Here is an 8,082-nt window from a genome sequence, read left to right as displayed (position 1 = left end):
CACACACACACACACACACACACTCACACACACACACACTCACACTCACACTCACACACACACACACACTCACACTCACACACACACACACACACACTCACACACACACACACACACACTCACACACACACACACACACACACACACTCACACACACACACACACACACACACACACTCACACACACACACACACACACACACACACACACACACACACACACACACACACACACACACACACACACACACACACACACACACACTCACACACTCTAACACACTCACACACACTCACACACACTCACACACACACACACACACACACACACACACACACACACACACACACACACTCACACTCACACACACACACACACACACACTCACACACACACTCACACACACACACACTCACACACACTCACACACACACTCACACACACACACACACACACACACACACACACACACACACACACACACACACACACACACACACACACACACACACACACACACACACACACACACACTCACACACACTCACACACACATACTTTTCTTGTCAGTGGTGACATCAAGCAGGAGGAATAGCTGAAGGATTAAAGAAACAAAAGTGATAAGGAATTCTAATGAGAAAGTTGGCATTTTTAATTTGTGTAACTTTGCACTAATTTGAAGCAGAAGATGATCTGTGTGTTTGTGTGATTATTTTTTGTATGATATTTGTTTCAGTATTTGGTATACATATCTATGTAGATTATATATGTTTGTATATACACACAGACATACATATATTATTTGTATAGGTTTTTGGCCGTTTATTTTTTTATGTGAATGTCTGTGACAAGATGAAGTGCTTGTAGGCATATATTGATATGATATACATCAATATTTAGCAGCTTTGTATTCAACTCTTTGTTTTTGCATTCAAATGCATATGCATAAATCTTGAAATGAGGACAAAACAGAGGAAAGGAAAACTACTTTATAGAATATATGGAAAAATACTATCAACTATAGAAAATAATTGCAGAAAGTGAGTTAGCTCACAATCACTTTTAGTGTTTATACCTAGTGACTCATCCTCATCATGGCTGCCCTGCCTTCAGCACTACAGTGAAAAGAAAAACAAACCTCCGCCATGTACATTCTAGCAAGATAGAACTCGAAGCCTGGCCTAGTGATTTGATATTATATATTAAATAAGAAATTAGTTCAAACACAATCTTGCTAAATGTACATAGGAAAGGTTTGTTGGCCTTTACTGAGGTGGTGTAGGCAGAGAGACCATGACTGGTAAGACTGTAGTTATAGGTCGGTACTGTGTTAATTCAGAGAGATTTAATACATTTATTAATTGTTCATGTAAAAAACAAACAAACTTAAAAGCTTCTATTGTTTATTTTATGTTTTATAAAGACTCTTCTTTCTACAACTGAGGTGAAATAAGCATGACCCCCACACCTGTCAGTGCTCTGGCAAAAAAGAAAAAACTCCACCATATAATGGTTTTGCAAGACAGTGTATATCTGTCATACCAGAATGTGTTGAAGGTACAGAGGGAGAGAGAGATGGGTGTACAAGGTGTATATTAGGTTTGCAAGAGGGGGGCATATATGCTATCCAGTCTAACAATTCATATTTTATATTTACTATGGGCATCTTCTGTAGCGCCCTTAACTCTTAATACCGTACTTAGTTTAATCCTAATCCACCGTGTCCATACCGAAGACGACACTCTCCGCTGCCAGACGGCGCGACAATAATGTTCAGTAAAAACTGTCGTACTCACTATTCTATTACCACCATTATCATGTAAACATGTCGGAGAGAAGAGAAATGTTGTGCGTGAAAATCACTCTTTTGGGCGATTTTTTTTTTTTTTTCTTTCTTTCTTTCTTTCTTTTCTTTTTTTCTTCTTTCTTTCTTTCTTTCTTTCTTTCTTCCTTTCTTTGTTTTTGTAATGTCATGTTTTTGGTAGTCATATTTAAGAAACTATTTTAGATATCTCTTAGGTTTCAAAATATCTATTATATTTAATGTATATTTCATGAAACTGAGACTCTTAGTAATGTTTTCATAATGCTAATTATCTTATGCCTTTTTATCTCTGCACTGTTTTGCCTCCTAATTGTTTAAGGTGTTCTGTAAATAATAATATAAACTTCTCAGATGCTTCTGAAGGCCACCTTTTCCTTCCCTTCATCCCAGACGTACCTACATGATTGAAGACAAGGCATTAAAAATTTATACATATTATTAATCAATTCTTTATGCCTCCCAATGTTCCCCAAATTGAAAACTATAAGACTAGCACCATAACAAAGTAAGAAAGTTTGTACCTCTATTTTTTATACACATTTCTTCAAGATTATCTGTTTCAAATATGATTTGTTTGGAATCTTAAGTTAATGGACTGTCTCTTTAAATTTCTATCAATTCTTGTGATGTTCCTGGTCTGTGATATAGTGATGGTTCTGCTCTCTGCTGTTGATATGAAGATCCTGGTCTCGTATTTCTGGGCGTGTGGGAATAGGTTTTACAAATATAAAGGGTGGGAGCTGAGGTATGTTGTCTTTTTATTGCTGAAAAATCTGATATTTTGAAACGTTTCTGTGCAATGTTGCTCTTCACACATAACTGTTGCATGTTGTGTAGGGTAATGTTTGGAGCAAGTCATGCACTCATACCTGTAAATAAGCAACAAAATCATCCAAAAGATATCTAATCAACATTCACCCTTCATGCCCCTAGGCATATGATATAGAAGACAGTTTTAAAGATATTACCTAAAGATTTGCAGTCCGATATAAAATTTACTTGGATAAATAAACCTTGCAATTTGCATTTAGACACTGCATTGTTAAAAGATTTTTCTGACAACTGATATTCATCTTTATAGATTGGAGAAAAGGTGATTGTTACAGAAAGTTGTAGTAAGTCACTCAAGATGCAGTTTGATCTTGATATGATAATAACGAAGCACAAGTAGGCTTACTTATAAGGGAAACATGATTATTTATGAAATATTCTGTTTTCTTTCATTATAATGATCTTATATTTATTGTAGTAAAATGGATAACGAAACTGCTCCAACAACTATAAAACCAATCATTATTTCAATGACACTCAAGTACAAAAATGACATTCACCAATTAATATCCATCACGCAGTTTCCTCGGACAGCTCTTTGCTGCGTTGAATCGTGTTAGAGGAGGGAAACGTGTTTTCTTCAGGATGCTGTTCAGGAGGTCCATAGAAAAGTATACTTATTAAATTTGTAGTAAAGTAGTTGAGAAAACTCAGGACATAATTCTTCTTTAAAACACTGGTTCATATTTGATTTAAAACGTCAACTTGTGTGACCTTCACCATATAATTTTTGTTTCACTAACCTGGAAATATGAGTTCCATGCCCGCAGCCTCTGAAGTTCAAAGATTCCTCATGGGATTATATTGGTTTTTATTTGATCATTTGTGTAAATATATATAATTTCATTTTCATAATAAATACTAAGTATGAAAATTCAAAAAATTCTAAAACGATCGATGTTATTGCCGAAAATAGCTCTGAATGGGAACTCAGGTGATGGCATCCGTGAAGTTCATGACAGGCACGTGACGTAACAGTACATGATTGGTGGGATTAACTTGTCCCTTCTGCGCATGTGCAGGATTAAAAAATGAGCTTAATATTAAAGCCATGGTCTAGAGGTGCGTTAAAAATTGATCCTAGACGCTGCCATTGCGCATGCGCACTAGAGATCTGGATTAAACTTTAATACTGGATTAACTTTTATGGCACGTATAGAAGACGCCCTATGTTTGTTTACATAAAGAGGGAAGGGCAGTGCAAGATATTTTTTATGAATGCTTGAAGTTGACAGAGGGTAGAAAGGGTATGTGATAATGGACATTATAAGAATTCTTTCTTTTTATTTAAAGTATTCATTCATTGTCATAAGAAATGCCATGAGGTACTTGCATGCTTTGTTCAGGGACACAAAGGGGTTTGGGTGGATATGGAAAGGGGTATACTTGTGTAGTGTAGCTGTCAGAAACTTGGCAAACAATACCAGAGTAAGCCTTCCATTGACAGAAACAAAGTGCAAGAAAACAGCTTACCAGTACTTGAAATTTTGCTCTTATGAACCAACTTGGATTTTAGGGATTAGCTACAGCCATTAATGGTCCGTATGCTTTCTGAAGTATACACATTTGTCAGCAAGTTGTAAGTGATTGCATAGGTCAGTCGAGTTGTGAGTGGCATCATAGAACATTTTGGCTCAATGTCCCTTCTGCGTGTGTGCAGGATTAAAAAATGAGCTTAATATTAAAGCCTGGTCTAGAGGTGCATTAAAAGTTGATCCTAGACGCTGCCAATCCGTATGCGCACTAGAAATCTGGATTAAACTTTAATACTGGATTAACTTTTATGGCACGTACAGAAGACGCCCTATATCATAGAACATTTTGGCTCAATGTCAAAAATATCTTGAGTTATTCTGACAGAGTGTGTAGTTTTTTTTTTTTTTTTTTTTTTTTATATAATGTATTCTAATGTTTTTAAAGCAGAATTTGTGTATATCTGTCAGTTTTCCTGCAAGGAACAATTAATTTTATGGTTTATATGTTTTTTTAATTTAAAGTTAGTAATAATCTTCTCACCTTGAATATTTAGTGCTTTTGAATTTTGATACTGAGGAACTGATGAAAAAATATTTGGGATGTTGACCAGTCTGTTCACAAATATTGTTAGTATATTTAGAATGTGACTGTAAAATTGGAGAAAAACTGATTAGATGAACATGCAGAACAGAAAGAACAGAATCATTAAGTTTAATAAAGTATAATTTATAATGACAAGCCCATAACTCTGTGTGAAATAGTGCATATCTACGTTACCACCACAAATATTAAGGCAGGATAGAGTTTGTAGATCTCTCTGGCAAATTATTACCAAATCAGCAACCAATCCACGCTAGCAGAATCTACATGGTTCAGGTGTTTAGGTTTTGCGGGACTGCGATATGACAAATAGCATTTCTGGGTACAGTCTTGTTCAAAACTGTTGCTCATACTTATGGGTGATTATTCAATGATAATTTGAGTCATTATTAAATAAAGCAAATTTCTATGGAATCCTTCATGTAAGTTGAATTGATTAATTATCAAATTTGTATAGCCACCTTGGGCCCGGATTCACTAATGCACTTATGATGGTAAAATCACTGGTAACTATAGATACCATGGTAAACAGACAGCGGTGGTATTCACTAACAACTTGCCATTGGAGTTACCATGATAAATTTTACTAGTGGTCAGAGCACTTGTAAATTCTGGGAAGACGATGTCATCACGTGTTATCTCGTCAAAAAATCAATATCTAAGCAAAGTCTTGGGTTTGTTTTTACACCTGATGTAACTAATATGATGGCAAACAGATATGATAATATGGGCATGGCAAAGAAATGCACATTTCACATGAAAGTAGCAAGAATAAAATCCACACAAATTCTTATAAAATTATAGGCCTACATTATACTAGAATGCATGGAACCAATAAATAAGTGAACTATTAAAGAATTCTTCTCTGACATAATTATTACAAATGCTATAGAAAAAACTACCTTGCTGATATATAACTGGCAATACCAACGCTAAAGGAGTATAGCGATATGTGTGTATGTCGGCATTTTGACAATAAGCTCCAAAGTGCATGAGCAAGAATAAGCTTGAAATATTTCCTTTGACAACAGATGGCAATGAATAAAAAATTTGTTTGATCCAGTTCTTTGTTTAACAATGATGAAAAATATATAAATAAAATACTGGTTGGATTGTCTCTTTGGTTTGAGGTAAGGAATAATTTTTAATATAATAGTGTTTGTATTGGTTCCTATCTATGTAGTAAATATATATCCAACATGGTGCATATAATCAAATGAATATTTATTTCTTTTCTACATGTGCCTAAATAGTGTTTTACCTGTGATGATTATTTAAACAATCTTGCTGTGTCTAGTTCTGTTTATATGTTACGTGATTGGCCAAAGGAACCTAAAAGATTATGTATAGTGCTCGCTGATTGGTTAAATTGCATTACAAGAGCCCTCTGTTGGCTACCATTAGAATGAGTTGATTTACGATTGTACCTCAACATATCCAAATTACCATTTCTTCATGAATCCCGCTTTGCCATCACTGTTAAAAGCAATGGTAAATGACCACTGGTAAATGTGTTACAATCGCATGTTAGTGAAATAATGAAATGATTTAGGCAGTTTTTGAATCCACATACACAGCATTGCTTCTGTTAAGAATAAATATTGATATAGATTTTGATCTTATATTTTGTTACAGTCTGTCATTTATGCAGTTTACTTATTCTTTTACGATCGCACACAATCCCTGCACACCTGAACTCCCCTTTCCACCTGCACTTTCACAAGCTTTCTCATAGACCTTTTGAGAAAACTGCTTGCCCCTGCTGTTTAAATTGTTTATTTTGTGGTTGTAATGGCACATCTGCTAATGTTTGTTTTCATTGTAATTTCTGCCTTCATAACAGTGTAGAATTAAAGTTTTTTGACAGTTTTTGTGTGGAGGGTATGTTTACCAACATATTGCCTGTCTAGTATTAGAATAAGGTACTTTATGCATTTAAACTAGCAACTGTGCAATTAAGAGGAGGAGGGGAGGAAAGCAACTGGGGGAGTTGAGTGCGCGGGTGGAATGGTTGAGGGGGATGGGGAGGAGGGGGTGTCGGTGAGAGCAATATAAGATTAAAGAAAATATTTCAGAAAATCAAGGAAAAGGGTAAGCATGGGAGATTGGTAGTACTAGTCAGTGACTCTTTGTGACTAAGTACTTGTAGAGCCATGTATGTGTTAAGATAGTTGATAAGGTGCATGATGTCAATAACAGTGATAACAGTATTGATATTAACCTAGTGACTGCGAGTTTGTAATATCTTTCCAGGTGTTAGTGAATTTTTTTTGCACACAGATAACCAGTAGTTTTCAGCCTCTTAAGAATTAGTTAGGAGGTTCTAATGACTGCATCTGATTTCCCCATTTTGTATATTTTTTATGGAATCAATATTAATAAATTTTTATTTTTAACAATATGATTATTATTATGTTGTCAAAATACTAAAAACAATGAAAATTAAAATAAAATAAGATTAATCTTTCCAAAAATCAAGGCAAAGGGTAACCAGGTAAGAAAGAGAGGGAGGATAATTGACTACTTGGTGACTAAGCATTTGTGGGGCCATCTCTGTGTAAACACAATAAACAATAATTACAGTTGGACATATCATGTACATCCATGGTCATTGGGTAGCTGCATTAGTGGGGAAAAAGGAAAAAGTTTTCCCTGAGATTCAATGAATTGGGAAATCAAGTGAGGTCTTGTAGGGCATGCTGATTGGCTCTGGTGTGGAAACAAAATGCACAAAATGAAAATTAGTGGACAGAACATATACCTGATGCTCATGGGTTAATCATGTCACAGCAAACCAGGCCCGAATTCCAGGTGACAAGAACCCATGCCGTGTGTGGTTAAGCCTGATCTAAGTTGTGCACACAAAGTTATTCACTTGTTTGGCTATGACTAAAATCATTCAGAAGATAAACCCTGTCAGAAGTTGCCATAAAGTCCCTTTTTAGTTTCATTTCCAAAAAAACAATCTGATATGTAGCAGACCATAGTATAGAGACTTAAATGGGTTAAATGTTTTTTTTTTTTTTTTTTTCCTGCATTTCCGATTTTTTACTTGATTGGCTGACTTGATTAGTAGATGTTCCTGACCTACACAGTAAGATTTTGAGGCTTGTTTAAAATAAATAGATACTAATTTTGTTGTGTAGGACTTTATTGCAAAATAATAATGCACAAACATAATGCCACTTTATTTCATAAGGTTGCACCCTGTCAAAGTTATTTGAATTAAATATTCAATATTATTAGTGAAGCACAATATGATTGCTTTCTAATGTGTTTTCAAGTGATGTTACTGCTATTGCTTATTATTTTATTATCATTATTATTATTTCTTTTTATCAATAAAATA

This window comes from Penaeus vannamei, chromosome 5 (assembly GCF_042767895.1).
Source record: "Penaeus vannamei isolate JL-2024 chromosome 5, ASM4276789v1, whole genome shotgun sequence".
Classification (NCBI taxonomy): Eukaryota; Metazoa; Arthropoda; class Malacostraca; order Decapoda; family Penaeidae; genus Penaeus; species Penaeus vannamei.
This window is presented reverse-complemented; position numbering follows the sequence as displayed.